General features: G+C 39.9%; 1 protein-coding gene across 4 annotated transcripts in view; it reads right to left on the bottom strand.

Annotated features, from left to right (window-relative positions):
* Nucleotides 1-6,491, bottom strand: part of TTLL7 (tubulin tyrosine ligase like 7) — a 132,952-nt gene extending 126,461 nt beyond the window's left edge. For 3 of the 4 annotated variants that reach the window (XM_046645386.1, XM_046645388.1, XM_046645385.1), the window contains exon 1: nt 6,313-6,491. The gene's annotated coding sequence lies outside the window, so the exon portion shown is untranslated. The remainder of the gene's footprint in view (nt 1-6,312) is intronic. The other variant, XM_046645387.1, reaches the window with a different exon arrangement.
* Nucleotides 6,492-27,673: the final 21,182 nt, after the last annotated feature.

Below are 27,673 nucleotides of genomic sequence, written 5' to 3' on the forward strand. Positions count from 1 at the left end.
GTAGAAGCTACATTTATATTTACTTATCATTCTGCATCCTGTATTTATTATTCTGGTTCCTTACGAATTTTAAAAGCAAAATTCACAGATACACTCTCAAGTACATTATGGAAGTAAATATGGTACACTATAACTAATGAACATATTTAACTTTTAATTCCTTAGTCAAGGATGAAAATAGTTTTCAACACATAATATAAACCCAAGATAAATTTTTAAAAGAGAAAATGCCTCTTATTCCAAAATGACAACCCCCTAACATATGTAGCAGTAAACTTTTCTTTCTGCCAAAAGATGCTCATTTGGCACTGATTTTTGACAAGTGAAAAAGCTTTTCCACACATATATCATATTATACACATATACAGTCCACTTGATTTTAAGAAGCACCAATCCCTCCCTTTCAAACTCTCCTTTAATATTGGCAGCTAGTTCCAGAAACAACTTGTTTTGATTTTCCAAAAATAATGGGTTGAAATGTATGTGTGCTGACCAAGGGGGAAGCTGACGTGGACTAAAAGCAGATGGCAGAGAGTAGGAAAAAGTAGTCAATGAGTTTGACACGTTAACTTTTTCCTCAAATGCCCTAAAAGAAGTAAAACCATAAAAACTATCCAATAAATGAATAAAGGTGTCCTCTTGTTTACATATAACATTAAATACCAGGTAGCATCTAGCATCAAAATTAGTATCTAAAAGGGGCAGCTGTAGACCAATTTCTAATCCTGCTATGATTCCACATGCAAATTTTGCCTGGTTGTTTTCTCTCTCTCTTTAGCTTTATTTTTCACATTGTTAAAAATGGAATAAATAAGATCTGCCAGCCTTTAGGATTCTAGATTGAGAGACGCTAAGTAACTAACTAAATATTATCGTCTTGGATGTGATCAAATCTAAAGCTAAATGAAAATGCTCCCATCTGGTTTCATGTCAATTAAGCTAATCACAGAAAGTGTTCAATTTCTATCTTTCCTCTCCACAGAGTAGCTACACATGTTTGTTGGGTGAACTGCAGACTGACTGGGTCTAAATAGAAACTGAGATGTGTGCTAAAATTGTTGTCCTGATTTTGTAGCAATCACTAGGAATGCCACACGTGCTTAGAGCTTTTATTTATTAAGTAGCTTGAAAAGATAGATTGTAAATAATGACGATGACAAAATTACACATGAAAAATTTCCCATCAAATGCAATGATTCAAATTAAATCCACAGCTGCTAACTCTTCCTACCCATATGCCACATGTCTGACCATTCACATCACCAAGTCAGTCATAATGGTCCTAATATTGGGACCGTATCAATTAAAGCAGATTTTACACAAATAAATTTTAAGTAGGCTTGCTCCTCCTACAAAAGAAAGATCGTACTACCTTAAATAAGAGGTATACCTAAGCAGCCTTAAAATTCTAATCCAACAAAGAGCCTTGAAATAATGTTGAAGCTGCTGCCTGTATCACTGCCGATCCATCTTCCGAGTCTGCCAATGCTCCATTTACTTAAAAAGATCAACTTCCGTGCAAATGCACTAATGGAGGAGGAAGGAGAATTTTTATAAAAACAAGCTACTGTCATCTTGTTGAAGTAACGTGGCACCAGTTCAGACTTTGCAAAGTAGTGGGTAAAAGAGGGAGAGATGTTCAAAATAACCCTTTGTCAAACATAATGTTCCATTTCACACAGCTAAGCAGAGGAACAAAAATAACACAGAAGTTCGGAAGCTCGGATGCCACAAACCATTAGAAAAATCAAACAAAGGGGATGGTTCAGCACACCCAGTGGACCAAGAATATCAATTTCAAAAGACAGGAATTCTTAGAGACCTTTGGGTCAGCCCCAGAGGAGACCCAGTGATCACTTGACCACCTAACTTTAAACCACCAAAAGAACCATAGCCCAACCAGACGCTTGCAAGTAGAAAGTGAAAGAAAAAAGACGAAAATTTACTTATCACTCACTTCCCCAGAGCCTAAGCAATTCCAACACCTTGGCTTTGTCAACTACTATGTGTACAATGGGCAGGAGTGTGTTAGCAGACAAATGTCAAATGGGAACTAACGGAAATAAGGATAGCGGAGAATAAATCGGCAAGCCTTTTTAAATTTCAGTTTTTAACTTTAACGTAACCCTAGGGAAACCGTTGGCTAAGCTCAGCGCAACTCTGACAGATGATGCCTGAGAGGAATGGAAATAGATTCACCACCCTCTAAGAACTTAAGCAAACTGTTTTAAATAATAGGTCTCAAAGAAGCAAAGGATAAATTCTCCCCAAAAGGCTCTGAACAACCAGCTTCCACCAGCAGTCCCGTCAGGTCCTGGACACGGGCGCCTCTTTTTGGTTTGAATGTGATGCTCCGGTTTTCACTGTTTCCTTCCAGGTCTGCCAAGACTGACAGCATACTGCAAGAACTGCCTCTCTGCTCCCTACTCATGCCCTCAGGCACGTTCATAGCCCCTGACTCCCCTTCCACTGGTCCTCAGAGACAGCTTAATGGCCTCCCAGCTCTAATGGCTCCCCTGGAGGAAATTCAAGTGAGAGCCTGGGAGGGCAAATCAGGGACCCAGCCACCTGTCCAAGGAGCTAGTGCCATGTGTCTCTACAACTGGTGGGGGAAACTGAGGTACAGTTTCTCTCCTCCATGAGGGGAATTTCCTCCGGGGAACGTATACTGGGAATGAGGGTAGGGGAGCATCTGACTGCCAGGAGGTGATGTTGGGAACGTTATGTGTCTCCCAGTGCCCACTGTTCTCAAAAGTCATCTCTGGTGATGTGCACAGGGGAGGATGCAGGGGTCGTCAATGTCCACCACACACTCCTGTACCTTATAACCAGGGTTTCTGCTGAGAACTGGAAGGAGGTCTGGAATTCCTGCCTTCACCTATGCAGATTCTCCAAATTAGAGGGCAAGAGTGCACTGCCAGAATACTGACGCTGGAGACCTGAGAATCAGTTAAAGGCAGATGGAAGAAGCTGATGTGTAAAGAGAGAGATATGGTATGGGGGTTGGGGGGTGGTTGCCCGGGGCAGGGGGAGTTGCGATCCACAAATACAACACCAGGGCCAGAAAGCAGTCTATCACATACATTCCTTCTCCGACTATAAACTTGCTCACTCCTATCAAACCTGTTCTCCAACTTTATTTACATCTTCTCTCCTCAGTGGCCTCAAGTTGCCTGCCTTTCTCCCAGTCCTCATGATTTAACTAGTCTTTCTAATCAAAAGAAGAGGTTGCCTGAGAGACTGTAATCTAAGGAGCCATGGATAGGACTGAGTGTTATTAATTATTAATATCCAAATACCCTGTACTTAATATGTAAATGTTCCAAAAGAGAACATACAGAGTCCAGTAGAGTTTCAAACCTTGCATAAAATAGTCAAACTAAGCACCACAAGAAGAAAAAAATGTGTGCCTATGTGTGGTGATGATGTTAACTAGACTTATTGCAGTGATCACTTTACTTTATATACAAATATCGAATAATTATGTTGTACACCTGAAACTGATACAATTTATATGTCAATTATAACTCAATTTAAAAAAAGTCAAACTAAGAACTCATACCTTTTAACCTAGAAATTTTATTTCTGGACTCTATCCTAAGGAACTAATTTCTAAAATATAGAGAAGAGCTTATGAATAAAGATGTTCATCACAGTGTTATTTATTATTATCAATAATAGAGCAACAATGAGGAATGATTAGGAAATTATGGTACATCTACCTAATGGAAAAATTATGTAGGCATTTTAAATGTTCACTAAGTGTAATTAAGTGAAAATTAATGTTATAAAATTTAAAGTAAAAATATATAAAATGTCAAATACATAGCATGACTGAAACTATGCACAGAAAAAAGAGAGGAAGGAAACACATCAAAATATATTAACAATGGTTGTCTTTAGTTAGTAAGATTACGGTTTTTTTTCCTTTTTATATTCTCACAGTTTCCAAATTATTCATAATTCTAATGGAGGCAGAAAGCTTTAAAAAGGCAAACTACCTTGGAAAAGGAAAAATTTTACTTGCATAGAAAACTTTTTGTGGGTTTAGTTGACAACCAATCCTTTTAATATCAGTATCCAGGAAATATACTATTTTCTGGAAGGGCACTTGGAGCAAGGAATATGGACAATGTGAGCAAAACGAGCCAAAGAGAAACCTGGCCTGCTTGAAACCTGCACTAGCTCCCTATGATTACCATGTAAGAAACAGCTTTCACTGCCTGATCATCAAAGTTCTTCATAATTTGTCACCATGTATCCAAACACCATACGAGCACTTCTCAGCTGAACCTCTCTGTCTGGCTTTCTCTTTGCCTGGTGAAATGTTTCCATCGCTCAGACAGTGACTTAATTCACTTCCATCCATGAAGACTTTCCTGATCCTCTGATGTCCCAGCCTCTACTATTTATCCTTCTTCTTAAGGTGCTGATATAGCACTTAAATCTATACCTTTTTCTGGTATTAAGCCAATTCTAGTTACTTTGTTAATTACTCATGTGTAAGTAAATATCTCCCCAGCTTGACTTTAAGTTCCTTGAAATCAAGAATTTAGATGATCTGGGGACAGCAGTCATTTGACAAATACATACGTACACAGAGAGAGAGAAAGAGAAAATGTAGTTCTAAAGCCAGGTTGGTATTACATTCATACTCTCAGTGATGATATCTAAATAAAATGTGTTGCCTCTGTTTTAAAATGTTCCTGCTGACCTTACATCACTAGGACATGCTCTTTTTTTTTTTAACAGCACTGTTATTGTATTTTTGCTTATAAATTCATACTTAAACAGATTGAACTGCAAGATGCCTCACCAAGGTGTGGGATACAGTGTACAGCCATAGAAAGAACAAAAAGAACAATAATAAAAAAAAAAGAACAAAAATAAATGACCTCCTAGGAATCAAACTTAAGACTCATCCCAAGACCCTACTTCTCTTATAGTCTTGTCTGAACATCAGATGTAAATTTGGGTCTCCATTTTACGGCCTTATTTAGACAATGGACTTTAGTCTATCACTATCTCCATTAACTTCGGAAAGAATTCTCCAATGCAAATGGTTCAATACTTTGGAAATGATGGACTAAGATGACTATGTTCCCGTCTGTCATCAAATACTATTCCAGTACTCAGAGATAATGAGCATTTGTACTATAGCAACCTGCCTCCTGAGACATCAACCAGAGCTGCCTATCTTAAGATAAAATACATAAATCATAAATGAAAGCAAAGCAAATGACCAAGCAAGAGACAAAGAAAACCATCTTTTGTTATGAGCTAGCTCTCCTATGCAGAATTGTCCAGATATTTTTTGGCATATGCTTTCTAAGAAAATAGGGTTTGTTTTTTTCATGATTCAAAGGATGCTTTTACTTTTATTCTACAATGACAATAATTCCATACACAGGAAGTTTACAGGTTGTTGCTGCTGTTTGAGATTACTCCTAGAAAAGTTCATTCTATGTTCAATATCTAATAGACCCAGATATATGTGGACACTGGACACACTACTCAACACAGTGGAAGGTCCGTGGGCTTGGTGTCAGAGGACGCATATTCAGATTCCTGTTCTGTGACCTTGAGCACGTAAATTTAACTTCCCTGCTCCTCACTTTCCACATGCTTCTGGGTTTTTGAGATGATTTAAAGAAATAATATATTAAAAAGTAAGCGCCTAGACTCTGAGAGTATTATTTCCCACCTCCCTTAAATCTTTTCCTCCTTTGCCAGAACCAGTCAAACCCATCCTGAATACACAACTTGGATATAGCATCGTTCTCACACATTAGCAGGGGAACGCCAGGCGATGCAAAATTAGGTGGATGATGACCTGAATTAGGCAACCAGTGCAGCAAGAGGTAGAGTGAGCGATATCGACAAGGGCCCTAGTAGACTTCACTCGCATGTGCGAAAAAGATACTAATCTGACACACTTTGAAGATTGCACTGCACACTCACGGAGGTTTGTACCAGGATGTGGGGAAAGCACGGAACTACAAACCAGCCAGCAGGGAGCCTCCTTGTTCGTCCTGCCCGACCCCGCCCGCCCGGGTCGTCCATCTGGAGCCTAGAAACGGAGGTGAGAGCACAGCAACTGACCTCGGCCCCTCACCCTCCCCCATTCTGCCCAAACCTCTCGGGGCACGAATGGTGCTGAATCATTAGCACGAACACCAGCAGCTCCCGGTTCTGCTGTTCCCGCGGGGGACTATGTCGCCAAAGCACTGACCGTCCCGGCTGGGGGCCGAGACGTCGGGGGCGTAGGGACGCGAAAAGGGGTCGAGGAGGATCAAGGCAGCAGGTACTCACCGGGTGAGGAAAGCCCACCCGAGTCCTCGCCTCCCCGCCGCGGGCGGTCCCCCTGCGGCTCCGAGCTCCCCGCTTTCCCCCGGGCGGCGGTCCCCGGGCTCGGCCGCCCGCGCCGAGGTCCGGAGTTCCCCTGCCCACCCACCGCCCGCGGCCGCCACGGCTCGGGGCTCGGGCGCACGACCGGGAGCAGCTGGAGCAGCTGTCGCTGCCGAAGGGGCGGTGGCTACAGACGGGCCAGACCATTCGCGGGCTGCAGCCGGGGGTGCGCGGCGTGCGGCGCGGAACGAGTGCCCAGGGCGCGGAGGGCGGCCGATGGTTGGGAGGAACCAAGGACGAGAGGAATCCTCTGCCCACCCTGCGCCTGGAGGGCTTGGGGACAGGAGGGATCAACAGAGGAGCGGCAGCTTTTCCTGGCTGTTGACTGAAGACAGTCCTTTGGCTTTTCCGGGCACCCCCCTCCTGGTTTGCCTTGGTCCCGCTCGGGGCTCCTTTAGAACGCGGCAAACAGAGGACCTAGCAACGGGAGCGCTGGGCGGGGTCCCCTCTTAAGGCAGATGCGAAAGGGCGCCGGCCTGAGCCCCGCCTGCGTGCACGCCTTCTCCCCTGCGAGGCCCGTAGCACCAGTTTCTGGTGCATCCCTTACCACAGACATCACACCACAAGACCGAGGGGGGCATCCTGAGTCACCGAAGGAGCTCCTCACATCCTTTATCGAAGCATCTTTGTGGAGCAATGAGTAAAAGGGTATCCAAGCCCAGCTTGAAAGTTAGAAAATAAAATCAAGAGGGGTCCCATCCTGTAGGTGCTTTGTGGATAAGGGGAAGTGAGGGACAGTTTTGAATCATAGTTATTGCTCTGCAAATGCTGAACTACAGCAGTTGGAAAATGTGGGTTTCGGAAACCGTTTTAACATAGAGAATATGAAAGATTATTAGAGGAATTTAAATATACTCGAGGGTCATTGTTCACCAGTTTCTTATTGTTTTGGGAATGGGGAGGGAATCCTGTCCTCCGCATATGAAAGGAACTTTACAGAACTGGTAAGAAAAGTCCCTACCTTTGACATCCCTTGGACTTTGTGAAAGCACTTTTGTGGTTGCTGCCCCTGTCACAACCAGGCTTGCACAGGTTCATTTCAGACTATGGTGGAGATGGAGACAAGCGTATAGTTTTCCTTATACAAAGATAAAAAAGACAGAAGAGAGTTGGCAACTAACTATAAAATATAATTAAGGGAAGCAGAAAAAAAACAGGCCCTCCAGATGCCTCCCAAACAATATGAAATTCCACAGCTAAAAGCCATTTTCTCTGGATTAAGGTTTTGTCCTCTTTTGAGTAAACTAACATAAATTGAGCACCTACTGTGGAGCAAACACTGTGCTGAGAGTATTTCTTGTTTCATTCCTTCATTTGTTCTTCTAAAACCTCCTGTGAAAATTGGTAATGCTGTGGCTATTTCTTAAATAGAGAAACTGGGCTGCAAGAGTTAGTTGTGCTGGGTTAACATCTCAGACGTTATGGGTGGCAGAGCAGGCATTCCAACCTGGGGCTTTGACTAGTGCCTTTCCACTAGAATGCCAGTGGGAAACAGACGCCAACCTGTATCACATCCACAATTGGCACTTGAATGTGAGGTTGTCCTTCCTTTGTGAAGTCTGGGTTTCATGATGGAGAAAGGGACACATGGGGATCTAAGGTGGACGTCTCCCTGAGGTGGGAATAGGGATCAGAAGGAAGAGGCTGGATTTCACCCAGAACTAGCCTGGAAAACATCAGTGTCAGAAATGTGCTGTTAGGGTCACGTGAGGGTGAGGAGAAATTCCCCCTTACCTTTTTGTTAGTCATTTTACACCATGTTACACCTTACCTACATTTAAACTATTATTACTTTACAGGATCATTATGCTTTACAAGATCATTCTTCCAATCACAGGAAGGAGCAAGAGTTTTTAAATGGACTAATGTCATGGGTCCTCATAAGCCTTATCAGAATTTGAAGAAAAAGGAACAGGGGCATTAACAATTCTTACATCACCTTAAGGATGCTTTTTGAGAAATCAGGAATAAGATTAAGTTGCTTCCCTATGTTGTGTCATTGTTATTATGTTAACTGTTATTACAGATGTTCACACATCAGTACCAGCACAACAGAAATCCCCAGAGGTCCACGTTGCTGAGGAGCCCAGGCACTAGATCCCCAGGCGAGCCAGGCAGCTGTGACCCAGGGCCAGGATGGCCTCAGCCTCAGGTATGTGTGAGTCTTCTTTCCTCGATAAATTGTTTCACTTTTGAAGGAGACAGCAAAGGAACGAATCAGAGTAGACAAGATGCCTTTTCAATTAGTATTCTCTGTCTGGTTGATAGGGATATAACAAAGGAGGACAGGTCTAGCATGGTCCGCCTGAGACCACGCGGGACTGAGAAGCTTGTCATTTTTAAACCTGATAGACTGGTGACATCTCTGGCTGTCTGTTTGTATAAGTTGGTGTTCTTGTTGCATATGTTTCCGAATGAAGAAGGAAGGAAATTTTGTGCCGGCAGCCTTGAGAAACTATCAAAAGGAATGGAGGGAATGGCGTGGTGCCTGCATTCCCTGTTTCCTCACAGAGTGGTTTTGAGCCCCTTGGGGAAAGAAGTTAGGGTCAAAACCTGAGGAAGCGTCTTCACATCCGCCTTGGGGGATTTGGGGTCCATGAAGTACTACTTGGAGCCCTGATGACATACTACAGCACAGAACTGGAGGAAGGGCCATCCTCTCACCCAGTCAGCCACAACCCTCTGTGCAGCCCTGCCACCCATAAGGAACTGCTCTGCCCAGGGATGGCATATTCTTATATAGGACACTAGTGGCCAGTGAAAGGTCAAGATAACTTGACTGGGAGCCCAGAGCAGTAGCGCATGGGTGGAACTGCTCCTGAGCCCCTGGGAGACCAGCTGAGGATTTCCTGCCATAAATGAGGGAGGCAGGGTTGGGAGAGATGATTGTTAAAACTTGTGTAGGCAGTGATATTAAGGTGAATTCATTTGTATCCCCAAACCAGCATGACCTGGGACATTCAAATGATATTAGTTTTAAAATGGTATTAAAAAGAAGAGAGCTAGAGAGAAAGAGAATATTTAATGCCTTTGATAAAACTGCAGTGTGAGCCGCAGTATGTTGAACTTTGGTTTAAGAATATTAAATACCTAATATGTGTTTGGCCCCGTACTAAGGTGTATGGTGACATTAACCTCCCAAGTTCCTCTTGCTAAGGAGAATATTCAATAGTGTTATTTCTGTTTATTTGCTTTGAGCTAACACTTATTAAATCATTCGTATATTTGAGGTAAGTACTATTATCATGTGAAGTAAGCACTATTATCATCCTCATTTTATAGATAAAGAAAATGAGAATTACAATGGTTAATTTGTTAAAGGTAACATAGCTAGAAAGAGGCAGAGCCAGGTTTCAAACCCAAACCAATACATGACAATACTCTTGACATACTTTTGCTGCCTCCTGCTATGCAGAAAGCAAGGTGCATGTTTCTCTCCAATACAAAATCTACTTTCTGCATAATTTTTAAAATCTATTTTCAACTCTAGTTCCTATAGGAAATGAGTCATTCCTCACAAAGAGGATTTAAATGACAGTCCTCCCAATGGAAACATTGGGTACCCTTTTCCAGGTTTCTGTGCTCGGAAAAGAGACCCTGATAGAAGAAGCAATCCTTGCAGCGTAGATTTGGCCAATGATTTCTAAATTCTTGCTATAGATTCAGATTGCAGGACCTCTTGGGTGGGACCCTGGAATCTACTTTCTTGTGAAGCACTATGGGTAATTCTAATGTACAACCAAGTTTGACCAGACCATATAGGACAAGAGCAACATGCAGCTCCCAAAACACATCCAGGCTCCTAAACTTAACCCCTTAACCCCATCATTTACTGAGAAGCAAATGGGATACTGGTATTGAAAATCTACTACATGTAATTCACATTTATTATACAACAATGTTTTTATTAAATTGTTTAGAGCCTTTTTTCAGTATTATTTTGATCATTCTGAAAATTCTTCAAAAAGCCTTAAGTTAAAGATTACACTTATTCACAATTACTGTTATATGTGGACACTTGGAACTTAAGATTCTTTTCAATTATTATATGTATTTTATGTTAAAGAAAAAAGAGACTAATTAGGACAACATAAATTTATGTATTAATTTTTGAAGAACTGACATGTTTATAACAGTGTTATTGAATCCAAGATGATAATAGGCTTCCTCATTTGTTTATATTTTGTCTTGTATTTTTATATTTTTATAGTTTTGTTCATGTATGTTCTTTACTTTTCTTACTAAATTTATACTGAATTATTTTCTAGCGTTTGTCTTCTGAATGAAATATTCTTCCCATTTCCTTTTCTAAGTGCCTTTGCCTGAATAGAGAGAGATTGCTGATTTCTGTAATTTATTTTGTATTCATCTAACACACTAAATTCTCTTATTGCTTGTTTTTTCATAAAAGTCTCTTAGATTTTCTAAGAAAACAGACATATCATTAGCATTAGGAACTTTCTCTCTTTTTCCTTTATTTATACCAGTTATTTTATTTACATTTGCTAGACTCACCAGTAAAAGGGATTATAGTAATGCTTGTCTCATTCCTGATTTTTATTTTTTATTTTTTCATGAGGAAGACTGGCCCTGAGCTAACATCTGTGCCAATCTTCCTCTGTTTTGTGTGTGGGATGCTGCCACGGCACGGCTTGAGGGGTGGTGTGTAGGTCTGCACCCGGGATCCAAACCTGAGAATCCCTGGCCACTGAAGTGGAGTATGTGAACTTAACCACTACACCACTGGGCCAGCCCTGATTCCTGATTTTTAAATGAAAGGTTTTATTTTGGCCATTTAAGATAATGTTTGTTAGTGGCTTTTCTTAATTATTTAAGTGATTTTCTTCTGCTTCTATTTTGCTTTGAGTTTCCCTTGGCATTGGTTGCTTGCCTTTTCACTACCTATTGATAAAGGTTAGGGGTTTTTTTCCCTTTAATTTTTAATGTAATCCATATGTGGATAGACTGCATGGAATTCAAGTGCCCTTTTCTTCCTGTAATAAAACCTGTTTTGTCATGGTGTATTACTCTTTCGATTCATTCCTCTGCTCTGTACTCTCATATATTGTTTAAACAGTTGGCATCTATAGTCATCAATGAAATTGGCCTGTGATTGGAATTGTTGCTGTAGTTGTTGAATTCCTTCTTAGGCTTTGGTATTCGAGTTATTCTGGCTTCATAAAATTAACTGGAGAACTTTCAGTCATTTTCTAAGACCCACAATAGTTGAAGTAATAATGGAATTATCCATTCTTTAATGGTTAGATTAAAAATTCAGCTGTGAATTCATCTGCCTGCCGCCTTCTTCAATAGGAGATCATTAATCACTTCTCCAATCTGTTCCATAGTAATTGGTCTATTCAAGTTTTCACTTCTTCTGTGTCATTTGTGATTACGTATGTTTTCCTAGGGAAGTATTTATTTCTTCTAGGTTTTACTTCTTTTAATGTACTGCTACAGAGCGACCATTAGTATTTACTTAGAATTCTTTTCATCTCTTTCCTATTTTCACATTGTTAATCTTGTCTAATTTTGATTTCCTTCTCTTTTTCTTATCTGGCTCACTTGGTGTTTATTTTACTGGTCTTTGTAAAGAATCAATCTTTGAATGTATTATTCTTTTCTGTTAATTTATCAATATTAATAATTTCAGCTTTTATCCTTATTAATTCCCTCTTCAAAGTTTCTTTTGTTTTGTTTTTCTTGTTGTTTTTACTTGAATTCATAAAGATAAGTACGTAATTCCCCAATTTTCCCCCTTCTCCTTCTATGATTAAAGGCAACCGTTTTCCTCTGAGCTCAGTTTTACGGTTCCCCATCGTTTTAATATAAAGTGTCTTTTTTTCCCAATGCTTCTGGGAATTTCAATATTTCTCCTTGCTGTCGTCTGAATGTGTGCATTCCCCTCAAATTCATGTGTTGAAATCCTAAGCCCCCAAAATGATGGAATTAGGAGGTGGGGCCTTTGGGAGGTGCTTAAGTTTTGAGGGTGGAGCACTCATGAATGGGATTAGTGCCTTTGTAAAAAAGAAAAAACTCCAGAAAGATCCCTAGCCTCTTCCACCATTTGAGGACATGGTGAAAACGCACCAGCTATGAACCAGGAAGAAGACTCTTTCCAGGAGGCCACCATACTGGCACCTTGATCTTGGACTTCCAGCCTCCAAAACGGTGAGAAATAAATTTTTGTTGTTTATAAGCTACCCAGTCTGCGATATTTTGTTATAACAGCCAAAAGGACTGAGACATTCCTTTAATTTCCTCTTTCATACAAGACTTATTGCATGTTTCTTAATTGCCGATTAAGTTTATTGGACTATGATGAGAAAATGTAATCTATAAGCTCTCCACTTCTTTGAATTTGTTAAGGTTTTCTTTTTGGTTAAGCACACAATTCATTTTTGTAAAAGTTCTATGGAAATATTTGTATATATTCTATTCATGGAATAAAATGTTGTTTACTATGTAACATGTTAAATCAAGTTTATAAATTTTATTTTTCATTTCCTCTATGTCCTCTCTATAGCTTTTTTTTTTTTTTGTCTATTAAATTATTTCAGTTCTGGGAGAGATATACTGAAAAATCCAGTACAATTGTATTTTTATCATGTTATTTCATTTCTTTTTTTTAAAGTGAAATAAAATATCCCCTTCCAGTCCTAAAAGCTTTGTTTGTATATTTCGTTTCTTATTTTGTTTGCTAAAAGCAGTGCATTTAATCAATTCATAATGTCTTCCCTTATCCTATTTAGTGTTTTTAACTTCCTATTTCACATTGCCTGCTATTAATATTGCCTCTCTTGATGTCTTTCTGTGTATGTCCATTGTTTTATTTGGTCTGATTTTGCTTTTTTGGTCCTTCTTTTGTTTTCAAACCTCTTTTATTACTGTATTTTAAGTATGTATTTTGCAAAGTGCGAAATATGCTCTTTTTTTAACTGAATGTGACAGTCTTTTTTAATAAGAGAACTTCAGTCCAATTACATTTTGTGTAATGCCTGATATGCTTGACTTTATCTTTTGCATCTTATTTGTTACTTATTCGTCTTACCATGTTGTTTCCCCTTTTAGCTCTTTCTTCTGCTTGCCTGTCTGATCAAGTCTCATTCATCTCCTTTTGCCTTTGTTTTTCTGCAGGTTCCATTGGGAGTATTTTTTCTTTTCATAAATGGTTATCTTCCCTTCCCTTGCTCTCATAATCAGATAGTATTACTGGACTATCATATGAAAGCAAGATATTAATTATTTTCCTTACCAAGATCCTAGATTTCCCCCCTTTTCCTCCTCCATTTGATAAGTCTTTTAGAGAACTTTCGTTTTCTTCCTTGTTCAACATTCTTTCTTTCCTATCCTCCAGTTCTACTCCCCTCTTCCTCTTTTTCCATCTTGAGATTTCTATTCTGGTCTATGTCTTGTTTGGCTACAGCCTTTTCTTGTGGGTTTCCCTCTGAAGAAGTACACAAGTAGTAAACTCTTTGTTGTATATCTCCACTCTTTCTTTCATGCTGTCGGGTGAGTGATATCTTGTGTTGAAGTCATTGGTAGTGGTCCTATTCCGAGGGTAGTCTATAGATGCTAGTTCATTCTTGTTTCCAGTTTCCATTGTTGCAAATAAGCCTAATGCAACTCTGATACTTTTTCCTTTGTAGATAATTTGTTCATAACTGCTTGGAAACTTGTGAGGTTTTTTTCTTATATCCTTAGCATTCAGGAATTTTATCAGACTTAGGTCTTAAACTAGGGAAATTTTTTTCTGATGATTTTTAATTATTGCCTTACCTCCATTTGTTCTTTCTTCTCCCTTTGAAATTCCCTTGGATCTGATTTCCATTTCCTTTTGAGGTTCACTTTGTTTTGGCTTGTGCTTTGAGATATTTCTTAGCACTTAATTTTTCAGACCACTGATTCAGATTTCAATAGAGACTATCCTCTCCTTCAGTTCTTCTCCTGAATTTTTTATTTTGGAAACTGTGTTTTCAATTCCAGAAAGAATTTTTTATCATGGTCTTGACTCTTAATTCAAGATGTCACTCTTGCCTCCAGCAGCACTCCATCAGTGGGATGTTTGTTCTGATGACTGCTCTTCTCTCAGCTATTGGATGGGTTCTTTTTCTATATGAACTCGTTGGAGCTCAGATTCTAAATGACAGGAATCTCATAGACCATGACTCTCTCTGCCTACGGGGGCCTGTAATTTACAGCAGGAAGCTGCCAGACCCTGCTGCTGGTCTTGAAGGAAACTCCCCTGCTCTCAAGTTTCCTGGTACTCCCACAGTTCTGAGAAACAGGGAGATCCAGTCTTCCTGCACAGCTCTTTCTTGGCCTTGTAAGGGCAGGAAGATCTGAGCCAACATCGTCTTATGTCTGGAGATCACAGATCTCTGACCTCCCAGCATTTCCCAACAAACGCTGCTTTTAGTCCTCACTAGCTCCCTGATGATGGTTTTTCCCACTCCATGAGGGGAAAAGCAGTGGACTATTTCTCTCTGCTAGAACGCCAACAGACCCTGAGCCCTCACGTCTATTCAACTACCCATGGAAGCCAGCAGTCATTAGGCTGTTGAGAGGCAGGTAGCCTAGAGCTGAGGATGAAGAGAAAGGGAGCTGTTGTCATGTCAACATGTGACCAGAATCTCCTTTAGGCTAACTGTGTTCTATAACTCAAATTAACTTTTATTTAAGTCTCTCACTCCATCAGGTAGTAAAGATTTAATCTCAGTCCATTCAAGATCTTCCCTCATTTTTCCTGGAACCAGATCATGGTTCTAGAGTACTTACTTAGTGCTGAGATGTTGGGACAAGAGAAGTAGGCATCTGATCTGAGTCATCTATCCGTTTTGCAGGCTCCGTCTGCATAGAGTCAGACTGTCTGTGTTAGCTATTATTACATGTTCTAACACCTATATTCATGTTATAAAAATGCTACATAAAAGACAATGAGGCTAGGGTTCCTGGCTGAGCCCAGGTAGTCCGTGCTTTGAAGCTCAGTTAGGGCTTGTCTGCCAAAATGACAATAACATCTGCCGAGAATATATCTGAATTAGGGACTGAGGAGTTCCCTGGTGAAAAAGGATTCATCCTAAGGCAAAGCAAAGTCAGGCACACAAGTCTATTTCAGTAACCATGTGTCAGAATTTGAGCACAGCTTGATATCTTTTGCTCACATTGTACTCCAGCTTCAAGTCCCAGGTTCTCAGGTTCAAGTCCCAGGAAGGTGAGAGGTCAAGAAAAACTAAAACTTGTTTTACTGGGAACTCAGTAGAACACTGACAGTACAAAACAGTAATATTTGGGACTTGCACGGCAAAGATGGGTGAGAGTCTTTTTGTTTAATTTGGGGGTTGATGCTGCTTGTTTGTGTTCCTAATTTCAGCTGGGTCCACTTTGAGGACAGTAACTTATCAAAGGTATCAGCAAAACCGGCAAACTGGGGAGAAACAGCACCAAAGACAGCAACAGACTCTGATATTTTGGGAGCTCAAGCAGAGGGGAAGGAAAATGGCAAATGCTCTATGACATCCTAAGTTCTCAAGCAACTCTCCACCAGCCCCATTTCTCTCCCTGAAAGAACTGAGGAACACACTGAGTGGAACTCAAGTTACCTCATGAGGTGGGAAAATAACCCAGAAAAGATGGAGGAAGAAAGAAAGTCGGAATACTAATTGTTGTAGTTACTGTGCCTTCACTTTTACCCACAGCTGCTGAGGTTTGAGGAAACACAATTTTATAATCAAAGTTTGATGGAAAAGGAAACTGAGTCACATTACCATTTGCAGAGTCACGTAAGAAATCAAAGACTGGTGCAAGGATGAAGTCTAGCTCATCTAGTTTATAATCCATAATGTCATCCCTTTGTCACATAGGGAAGTAATGATTCAAAGTAAATCACCAACAAAAATTAAAACCCTCAAATATTTGTCCTACTGATTATGGCTGTATGACTTTATAATTGGATTTGAGGGACTATGGATTTCTCCAGGCCCTCAAGCAAAGAGAGTGACCTTCAGTCTCGTGCATGGTTCCATACAAGAGTGAAATGTTTTGAAAAGGAACATGGCCCTTCCTATCCAAGGCAACCCCACTCCTTCACTCTCTCAAGGATGTGGCTTAAGGTTTTCTGTTTGCTGCTCCCAATGGCAGACATCTTTCTTCTTATGATTGCAATTGCATGTCTGGTTATTTTAAGAGTGAGACTATAACATTTCTGGTTGATAATTATAGTAAATCAATGTGTTAATAACAGGATTTCAGTGTATCAAGTTCATCTGTAGAAAAAATTGTAAACAATTCAACCTAAATCACCTAGAGAGGATATGAGCCTGGCAAATTATTGTGGTCGGAGAGCTAATAATAACAGTTATTTTTTATTGACCTTTCAGCACTTAATCTTCATTTAAACCCTATGAGGAAACCATATTATTCCCATCTTATAGGTGAAGAAACTGAAATTTTAAAGGTATTAAATAACTTCTCATCCTTACTGCTCCACTCTACTGCCTCATCAAGGAAGAGAAGTTAGCATATTCCATCCCATTTGTGTGACCCAAGTACCCCAGGCATAAAATATTGTATCACCAGGCCAATTCCTTAGGAAAATGCATTCCATTTGCCAAGCGTATAATACAAAATTAAACTTGCAAACCTTTTGATCCACTCTCAGATTCCAACAAGAGTAAATCCCTTACAAGTACAAGGAGTGAAAATGTGACTCACAATAAATAATTCTATCAAATGTACTTCTGTACTGCCTCTGACCTTGCCCTTTTGCCTTAAGTCACTGCCGAGACTAATAGATCCCATGACACTCTCAAGATATAGAAAGTAATTATTGAAATTCATCTGGTTATACAAAGATAAAAAGTATTTCATTGCTAGACAGAGCATTTATTTTCCAAAGGCTATTCTGCCTTTTTTCCTTAAAGTATCATGTAATAGTCTTCATGATAATTTTGCATTTTCAGTGAGTAAACATTTTATGTACTCATTATTATCTAAATATTCAAGAATAAAACTGAGAACATGGAAGCAAGCAGAGAGTCAAATAAATCACAAAATTAATAATTTAGTTTGAAAAACATTCCTTATTTTGTCATCCTTGCCCATAATTCCATCAAGAATATTGCCTTGTTAACAAATACCCTATAAATATTTGTTGAATAAAAAATTGAATGAAATCTTGATTATAACAGATCGAAATCAACAAGTCAGCAACATCTATAGGTATAGTGGAAAATTGTTTTTCTTGTGCTACCCAGAATCCATTCATCCTATTCTAGCAATATAATACCTATTTTGATGCATTCCTGTCTTCCGTTTGTACAACCATGGTGTCTTCCTAAAACCAAGAGATAATCATGAGGATTTAACTGATCAATCAGAAATTCTCCCAAGACTTTGAATCTTGAGAACCTAAGACAGTTGGAATTCATTCCTTCCAGTAAAGGTACCCTGACAAGGTAGTTAAGCAGTCCTTGTTACCTGGACCCTTGGAATTACCCTGATTCTTGTCTAATTTGAGCTTGGTTCTTTCTCTTACCTGTGGGTTGTGTTAATTCCCCAGTATCAATATAGTAGGATGTCTTTTCTGCTTAAATTATCCAGAATTAATTTCTATTACTTAAAACTGAAGAACACAATACTCCAGCTTCCACTTAGGATATACAAAGTTGTAAGATTATTACACTAAACCTAGAAACAAGAAAAAAGGTAGTTAATCTACAAAAGCATAACTTTCCTTGAGCATTTCAGAGAGCTGAGATCACAAGGCAGCTGAGTAACCTGAATTCCAATGGGAAACAAGCTCCTTAAAGGAGAGGTGGAGAACATGAACCTTTTGACCTGTGCGAGATTAGTGGAAAAACTGGTGGCCACCATACAAACAGGTAAGAAAAAAACCCTAAAATTAAAGGCATATGTGAGCTGATGCATCAGTTTGGGATAGCTGAACATCCCAGAAGCAGGGAGGGATTGTACTCACCCTCAAGCTTTTTCCCACAGGCTTCCAGAGGATCCTCACAAAAAGACTGGAGACAGGGCAAGAGATGTGAGAGAGCCACCTCACTAATGCAGGTATGAGGAAGTAATGGGCAGCTGTTAGGGGTTGGGCACAGGCCTTACTTACTTCCTTACTTTCTTCTCTCTCATGAAGCAAAAGCCTTAAATCACTGAGGGGAGGGGCAGCAAACCTCTTACCAAAGACCCATTGCATCTAAGGGGAGTAGAAGCAAAATCCACCTGCTTCTGGAGGAGAGGCAAGAAACCATGTTGGATCTTGAATCTTACCAATCAGAGTTCTGCTGCCACTGGGGGAGAGGCAAGAAACTCCTGCACAAGACCAACCTCAGAAACAAGACAGAGTTTTGTTACCATTGTCAGGATGTGTAGACATATTGAGGAAGCTCCACCTCCAAGACTGTATAGGGCCTGACAAAGAATCAGGCTGGAACAGGACAACGCAGAATTCCCCCTGCAACAGCATTCTACAGATGGATGAGGAGCAGGAGTGTGGGCAGAGACCGAATGCTGGAGGAGGAGTAGAAACCATGAGAGAAACCCTCCAGCACTCTGTCTCCCATCCCAAGCACCAGGGATTAGTAGCCCAACTGGTAAAAGAATTTGAAGCCTGTGGTACACAGAAAGCAACAAAAGCAAAAACAATACCCAAATAATCAGCTCAACTCCTGGCTGTATTGACTCAACCCCACACTAGTGGTCTGACAGAAGAAGAAGTATTCCCATATCTAGGAGTTAATACTATTTACCTTAGTCTCTACTGTCCTACATATGATGTGTAGCAGTCGATAAAAAATTACCAGACTAGGGTATGGCTTGGTGGCTTACTGGTTAAGTTCGTGGGCTCCACTTCAGTGGCCTGGGGTTTGCAGGGTCAGATCCCACTGTTCATCAAGCCATGCTGTGACAGGTGTCCCACATATAAAATAGAGGAAGATTGACACAGATGTTAGCGCAGGGTGAATCTTCCTCAAGCAAAAAGAGGAAGATTAATAGTAGATGTTAGCTCAGGGCCAATCTTCCTCACACACACACAAAATTACCAGACTAAAAAGCGAGAAAAAACAACCTACTGAGAGGACATAGAACAATCAATAGAAATAGACTCAGAGATGGCCCAGATGTTGCAACTATCAGACAGAATCTTTAAAATAGTTATGATTAATATGTTAAAGGATCAAATGTAAAAGTTGGAGAACATGCAAAAACCAATGAGGAAATTCAGCAGAAACAGAGATCAAGAGCTTCCTAAGTTTTTGAGGAAACTATATTGCCAAAGAGACTATGAACTCTGACTAAAACAGCATTTAACTATTAGAGATTTAAAACAAACTACAGACTCCCAAACTTGTAACAGAAAAAAAAAAAGCTGTGAAAATTGGGCAGCACTGTCCAGAAGGATTTGCTTATGGATTGGATGTAGGATATGAGAGAGATAGAGGGGTCAAGAAAGCCTTACTCATCCTGTCTAATTGGAAATGTGGAATGGAGATGCATTAACTGGTCTGTAGAAACACACTGGAATAGAAGGTTTGGTGGTGGGTGTGGGGCAGGGGTTGGAGGTAGGCAATAAGAAGTTCCATTTTAGACATATTAAGCTTGAGGTATTTATCAGACATCCAAGTGGAACAGTCAAGTAGAAAGTTGGGTGTGTGAGTTTGGAATTTGGGAGAGATATCTAGTCTTGAAATATAAAATTGGGTGTTAAAAATACATAGATGAGGGGCTGGCCCCGTGGCCGAGTGGTTAAGTTCGCGCGCTCCGCTGCAGGCGGCCCAGTGTTTCGTTAGTTCGAATCCTGGGCGCGGACATGGCACTGCTCATCAGACCACGCTGAGGCAGCATCCCACATGCCACAACTAGAAGGATCCACAACGAAGAATATACAACTATGTACTGGGGGGCTTTGGGGAGAAAAAGGAAAAAATAAAATCTTTAAAAAAAAAAAAACATAGATGAGATCTAAAGCTGTGAGTCTAGCTGAGAATACTAAGAAAGTAGATATTCCTTGAAACAGACAGGGCCCAAGGACAGAGCCCTAAGGCATTCCAAACTTAAGAGGTCAAGAAGACAAGGGCCCAAGAAAGGAGACTGATCCATTATCCCTAGACATGTATGAGTGGTTGTATAATCCTGACAGACTGACACTCATCACTGAGCCATCTTTGACTGATCATCCTAGAGACCTGGAAATATGCTTTTTTTTTTTTTTTTTTAAATTAACAGTCATGATATTCTTTTACTTATACCAGGTTTTTGAGCTATATTTTTTTTTTGCCAAAGCTAAACAAGTTAATATGAAAAAATGTTATTTTCTGTTCACACAGTATTTTTAAAAAGTACATAGTAGTTAGTTTGAAACAATTTGCATTCAGCCAGATGTCTAACCATTATATAAATCTGTGAATGTAACAAATGAGATAAGAAAAGTAAAAATAAGAATTTTTTAAATATTTACACTTATACAGGAACTACTCCAAATGACACTAAAGAAAGTAAATTTGCAGTTAAAATTAAATTATGGCTTCTCCATAATGATGAGAAATTTAATTTTTTCAGAGTTTTGCATAATTTTCAATATGAATTTTGCCGATATTTTTTTCAGAGCTAGTTATGAAGTATGACTTGTTTCTGTGTAATAACTGATTTCCAGCTTCTGTATTTTGATACTTCAACATCTGGGGCCTTGCTGAACCTGGAGGGACTGCCCCTCCAAGAGATAGCTAATTCCTAGAGAGAGCCAGCAACTTACGTGCCAGCATGTCTTTAATAGACAAACCAACCAATCCAGAGCTCACACTCCTAACCAGTTCCTCTAATGGGCTTTCACACTCAAGACCACTGTTCCCCTGCACTCATCACCCCAGGGCCAGGTACCAGACAACTAGCCCCTCCCCCACAGCCTGCTGAAATTATTCAAACTAGCCAATCCTAAACCCACTCATCCTGGCTCACCTGTTTCTTCCCTCAGAAACCACAATAAAGGTTCTTGCCCACATTTTCCCCTCTTCCTTGGCCTCCTGACGTACCATGTGTTCCCTTTGTTGCCCTGCGGAGTGTGCTGTGTCTTCTCTCTCTAGGGATCTGTAAGTATAAAACTTCCTAACAACCATTTCTGTATCTGCGTCTTACCATACATGATTAAAACAAATCCCGGGAGCCTGATTAAAACATTCTGCATTTCACCTCACGGTAGGAGCTTTACTATAACAATACCAAAAAACAAAAACCAAACCAAACCAAACCAAACCAAACAAAAAACTAGCTCAGAAAAGGCATAATCCTTCCAATTCTAGTTTTCCTCAATGTCTGGCTGGCTTTTTGTTTTGGTGAACAAATGAAACATCATCATCTCGTTTTGCTGCGGGGAGTGTTGACTAGGAGAATAAAGCTTTCCATCTTCCTCATGTGGCATAACTTGAAGACCTCAAGAAACAAGGTTTCAGTAGATAGAAGGTTTTGACATTTTTCTCTTTTCCTTAGAGCAATTTTTTGATTTATCTCTGAAATGATTCAGATCTTGTTCCAGTTCTACTGGATTTTCCAGTTTTCTCTTCTGATAATTCTGTGCTACTACTTTATTTTTGCCCCTCCTATATATATCTCAAATTAATGCAAGTTGAGTCTTAATGAATTGCTCTTTGACATCCTTTTACTGCAGTTGTTAGTAAGGAGATAAATGATTTTTTTCTACAGGGAACGGGATATGGAGAGCTTTCACCCTTAGCTCATCTCTTGTGAATTGAGATTACAGTCAGCTTGAATGTTTATCTTTTGTGAGTGGGTTTTTTATGATGACAGGACTTACAGGCAATTCTCTTTTTCATGTATTTACAGTCTGGCATCACTCATTGGAGCACTTTGCCCCAAGATGATGAGTGGAGATGCCCTAAGTCCACAGAGATTTGACTGCTATGTCTGAGGACCACTTTGGTGTGTCCAGGGTCTCTGTCTGTATCTTCCATTTCAGAGTCTCTGAAGCCATGTGGTGCATCTCCATAGATGGAAGATTCCTTGAGCGCTCTTGCAATGCCATGCCGCGCTCTGGCTTGTGTTCCATGAAATGCCAGAAGTCAGAATCATCAAATTGTGCTAGTTTTCAGAATGGTTTTTGTTGAAAGTTTTGTAAAAGAGTAAGTTAGAGATAGAAATATTAATAACGGTATCAATGTCATTATCATTTAGAAGTTCAGAAAGAGATTGGCTGAAAGTAGCCAAGGAGGGGATGCTATTGTTCATCATGGGCTGAATAAAGAATAAAATTCATCACCACGTTAGTTTATATTTTATTATCAGTTTTTATAATAAATTCAAATTTATTATTATTTTAATTTAAATAATTCTCTGTCAGTGGTTAGATCTTCTGTGGGGAGGATGCTACCAAAGGAATCCTCAAAACATTGAGAAAATTTAGATTACAGTTACCTACTTCTTTTTCCAATGAGGAGATCAATGTCTGTAACTATTGTCAATTTCTAACCAGTTTAAATTTAGAACTAGATGCTTGGCTGGTGTCAACCACCTTGTCATTTTGAATGTTAAGGTGCTAATTCTGGGGTGGACCATAGCTGCTCCTAAACCTAGTCCTATTCTGCTGTATGAGTATTATTATCATATCATATCATATATCGCGTATCGTATTATATCATATTATGCTGTATGAGCCAAGGCTGATAGAAAGACAGAAGTTTCAGGCAACTGAGGCTGATTCAGAGTAATGAAGATTAGGCAGTCAAGGAGGCTAGAAATGCCGTAAAGAGGGGATAGAAATATAGCTGCCAACACCTCACTGTCTTACGAACTGGAATGTCTGCCTACAGAGACGTGGGAGCAGCTGGGACAGTGTGCTGCTGGTTGACTTGGGTAGAATACAACCTTCTCTTATCTAGTTGTAACTGAGCCCAAAAATCTTTCTCTTGCCCCTCGTGGGATTGTTTTTGTCATTCCTTTTTAAACGTTTGGTTTTGCCAATCTGTATTCTCTTGATCACTGTCTGAAATTAAACATGTCATGACTTACCATAGGTTTATATTTTCAGTACAAAGTATATCAATCAATGTTGTCCCCATATCTCGTTGGGACAGCAATTGGGTGGCCTGCATGTCCAAATCCATCAGGCTGGGTTCTGGGGCATATACTGGAGCTCCTCAAGAGAAGTCTTGCTCCTGCTCCTTCCCTCTCCTTTCCTGCTTCCCCTTTCCACCTTCTACCTGGGAGTAGGGGGTGGGGACAAGAGCCCAGGAAAGTTGTATGAAGCCCCATCTTGGATGTCTCAGCTAAACTACAGATTGCTTGCCAGTTTGCAAATTAAAAACTTTCTGATGCAACTCAGGACTACATTATGGATTGCAGGATTCCTGGGGACAGCTCGGAGACTAGATCCAAAGATACACATTATGGTAGGCACAGCGCTATCTCATTCAAGCCTCCTAACAACATTATGAGGCAGCTATCATTATCATCCCCATTTTACGGTTAAGAAAACTGGTTTAGAGAGGTTACCCAACATGACAGTGTGGCAGAGCTGGGATTCAAACGTAGGTCTCTGCAGCCTCTAAACACTACTTTTGCACAAAGGAAATGGTTATTTATGCCCTAAAAGTCATCTTCAGAGCTTACCTCTCTTTCTTTATGCCAACATGGTCTCCTTCACAGACTATCCTAAGTCCGTAATTGTACACTGCCAAAGCCTTCTCTACTTCTCCCTCAAAACATTCATGATGAATATTATTACTGTTTTTGAGATCTGCCTTCCCTGATCTGTGGGGGACAGGACCACATCTGCCTTACTCCCCACTCTATCTCCCAGGCCTGGCACTTAGCAGTCACTCAATAAAAGTTCTTAAAATATTTTTAAGGTCCCATAATTTTGGAATTTTCACTTTAAAATACATTAAAACATGTGATGCATACACTCTCTGCAACAAATTCTGCCTTTATATGTTCCTCAAGAGCTGAATATGCTAAAACAAAGAATTTGACTCCTGTTGACAAAATCTCTCTTATAACACACATATTTGTAGAATCACAAAATATGGCCATTAAGAAACCATCCAGTTCAATTTTTCAAGATTAGCACCCAAATCAATTATGTGACTAGACCAAAGTCACAGAGTTATGCATAGCAGAGCTATAAACAGAAGCCTGATTTCTAGGTTGGTGACCTTTTGAAATCCACCTGTCACTTAATTCAGTTGGCATTTATGGAAATATAAATTCAGGGGTTTTGTGACTGTATGGGAAAAGAATCTGGTCAGTGCAAGTTCAGGGGACCTAGTATCATGTATGTATTTAAAGAACTTGGGAGATGAAAAAAGTACCAGAATAATAGTGGCTGAATTGTTAGGTGTATTCAATACCTTCAATGTCAAAGCATAGTGTAGAAAAGACTAGATGCTTCAGTGGGAGTGTGTGGCTAACAAGCCAACAAAAAAAATATGGCCTTCTTTGTGAACAGAGGTGCTTTTCCTCTCTTGAGTTCTGCATTTATCTTCCCTGCTTTTTTAGTGTTGTGACCATCATTGCATTATGTTACACAGCTTGAAACCTTTCACACGCCTCTAGTATACGTGATATGGGAACAGACTTCCTACCTTGTCTGGCAAATAAATAGGAGTCCTGTTGGTGCTGGTACCAAGACAAATACCCCATAGTCTGATTTCTGAGGGCCAGGAGAGCCATAACACTCACAAAGAATGTGCATCTTTAAAACCATAATTGAGAATCTGCTCCTTTCACTCACAATGTATTCATCAAAAAGGGAAATAAATTTGAACGTGTGAGATTCAAACAAGAGGACATGCATGTTATGGAGGTGAGATGATTTCTGTGCCCAGAGAATTAAAACTTAAATCACGTTTTTAGATACAATCTTTAATGATACATTTTTGTCATTTGTTGTTGTCCTTACATGCTGTCAAGTCGACTCCTACTCCTGGCAACCCTGTGAGTGAGTGGTGTCCCCAATGTCCTGTCCTCATCAGCCTTACTCAGCTCCTGTAGACTCGTGCCTGTGGCTTCCTTTATGGAGTGAGTCCATCTCAGATTTGGTCTTCCTCTTTTCCTGCTGCCTTCTACTTTTCCCAGCATTATTGTCTTTTCCAAATAATCCTGCGTTTTCATGATGTGCCCAAAGTAGGACAGTCTTAGTGTTATCATTTTTGCCTGTAACAATAGTTCAGGCTTAATTTGCTCTAGGACCCACTTGTTCACCTTTCTGGCAGTCCGGGGTATCCATAGAGCTCTCCTCCAACACCATATTTCAAATGAGTCATCTTTTCCAGTGAGCATTCTTCTCTGCCCAGCTTTCACACCCATGCATAGTAATTGAGGGTATGGATAATCTTGACCTTAGTCTCTGACGATACTTCCTTACACTTGATGATCTGTCCTAATTCTTTCATTGCTGCCTTTTCATGTCTCAGTCTTCTCTTGATCTCTTGGCTTCAGTCTCTGTTTAAATTGATGACTGAACCAAGGTAAACAAAATCTTTAACAATTTCAATGTCTTCACTGTCTATCTTAAAGTTATCATTTCACATCTTTTTAAAATATGTTCTTTTCTTTTACAGTCGATTGGCATTGGACCAGGCATTTTATTTCATATATTAGGCTGACTTGCTGTAAATAATGAAGAGACTCAAAAATACTGTGGCTGAAACAAAATAGAAATTAGTGCTCTCCCGTGTAATAGTCTAGAGGTAGGCAGACTATAAGTGGCTTTGCTCCATAAAGTCATCCAAGTCCTTGGGCGTTCTTCTGCCTTTATTGTCCTTGTTCACGTGATTGATGCTCATTCAATTCCCATGAGAAAAAGGAACAAGGAAGTAAAGGGCAAGTAGCTTTCTCTAGAATGTGACCTGGAGGTTGCACTTGCCACTTATATGTCATTGGCTAGATGGTCTCATGGCCAAACCCAGCTGCAAAGTAGATTGGGATACATAGTCTTAGCTGAGTCTAAACTCAGGGAGTTATATGACTAAGAGAAAGAAGAGGAGAATATATATTAAGGGACAAATAGCAATCACAAATATTGCTCATTTTATGTATCCAGAGTAAATGGATACAAATGTATTTTTCCAGATTAGCTTTTCCCTTTTGGTTATTTGTGTACCTCAAGAAATCTTAATAGTCTTTGACAGCACTTCATTTGGCCATCTATCCATCATCATCATCATCATCTTCGTAGTCATCACCATCATCATCATAACAAAACTAATAGCCACCACTTATTCATTGCTTACAACAGGATGGGCAATCAGTATTAGGGTGGTGTTAAGGGCATTTAAGTATTCTATGATTCCCCACTAAAGTATTGAGGTCCATAGTCATAGTTGATCCAAAATTTTAAAACTTTACTGCTTGCTTTCTGTGCAATTTCCTTTTCTGGTAAACAAACCGCTTAATCCCAAAATATATCACTATCCTTCTCTAGTGGATGCGTAAGATCTATACTAATTCCGAGTACTTCATCTACTGAAACTGGAGTTGGGTGAAGGCTCAAGATCTAAGACATCTACGAAGGATCTAAAGAGAGAAGAAATGTGATCCAAGATAACATATGTGAGGCAAACCAGAACTGACACAGTGGCAAGATGAAAAAAAAGGTTTTTCACTTTCTTGTATAGGCATTTTTCAGAATATCCATTTTGAAGCAAGACTAGAGGCATTCATGCTCTGTTCTCCATGTGGCCTATCATTCCAGCAACACAATGTAAATAAAATGGCAGTCTGGATGGACATGTGTCCCCAAACTCCAAAGTGCCTTAGAGGGTTTCTGAAAACTGTCAGTGATGACAGTGTGTAACTTCTCACGATAGTTTTATAATGGGAGTATTACTATCAACTCAATTTTATGGATGAGGAAATGGAGGATAAACAAGATAAAATAACTTTTTCAAGATCACAAATCTAGGAAGTAGCAACTGGGACTTCAGCTTAAGCCTGCACTTCTAAACCACGTCACTGTACTTGCCCAGCTGCAACAAGCCCAATGCTTGACACTCATCCAAGTCCTCCTCATTCAGGCTTCGCACCCAACAGTCACCAAGTCCTGTTCTTTTTATCTCTATATTAGTTTTCCATTTGTCCTCACTTTTCTATTACTACTGCTCCTGGCCTAGTTTCAGGGCCTTTCATTTCTAGCCAACATTACTCTCATTCTAATAGTTACTTAGTGTTGCCTTGAATTTTGTCCATCCTCCATATATTGTCTGAGTAGTTTTGATCCTTCCTCTTTCCTGCTTAAAAGTCT

The sequence above is a fragment of the Equus quagga genome, chromosome 18, assembly GCF_021613505.1.
Source record: "Equus quagga isolate Etosha38 chromosome 18, UCLA_HA_Equagga_1.0, whole genome shotgun sequence".
Taxonomy (NCBI): Eukaryota; Metazoa; Chordata; class Mammalia; order Perissodactyla; family Equidae; genus Equus; species Equus quagga.